Source organism: Geospiza fortis, unplaced genomic scaffold, assembly GCF_000277835.1.
Source record: "Geospiza fortis unplaced genomic scaffold, GeoFor_1.0 scaffold208, whole genome shotgun sequence".
Classification (NCBI taxonomy): Eukaryota; Metazoa; Chordata; class Aves; order Passeriformes; family Thraupidae; genus Geospiza; species Geospiza fortis.
Window position 1 is genome coordinate 821,644 of NW_005054468.1, and position 592 is coordinate 822,235.

Below are 592 nucleotides of genomic sequence, written 5' to 3' on the forward strand. Positions count from 1 at the left end.
GCCAGTCTGGGGAGTTCTGTGGGGGGCTGTAGTGCTGAAATCCCAGGTTTGAGAGTCTTAGCAACACACCAGTGAGGTGTCTGGAGAAGGGAGATGCCTGAAGAAACCCTGAGGGGTTTATAAATATACAGAAACTATGTGTGGCTGGCAATATTAGGGTTGGGCTTAAGCAATTTCAACTCAAAGCTGTGTCACCTCTGTCAGGCAGACTTTGAGTGTGCCAGAATCTCGATGGAGACTGCTCGCCCAAATCTGAATATGCAAATCTGAGGGCAAGAAACACCTCAGAGAGCTGGTGCAGGGCTGGGAAAGGCAGTCCTGTGAGTTTGGTCCTGTGTGTGGCAGTGTTTGAGCGTCCCCAGGACAAGGAAAGAGACCAGAATCTTGACTCCATGTTTCAGAAGGCTGATTTATTATTTTATGGTATATATATAATATTAAAAGAAAATTATATAAATATATTTATTAAAATAAATATATAATAATGGTATATATTGTATTAAAATATATTATTTTATTATAATAATGATATATTAGATATTAGATATTATTATATACTATATACTATTATAGTATACATTACATATTACTA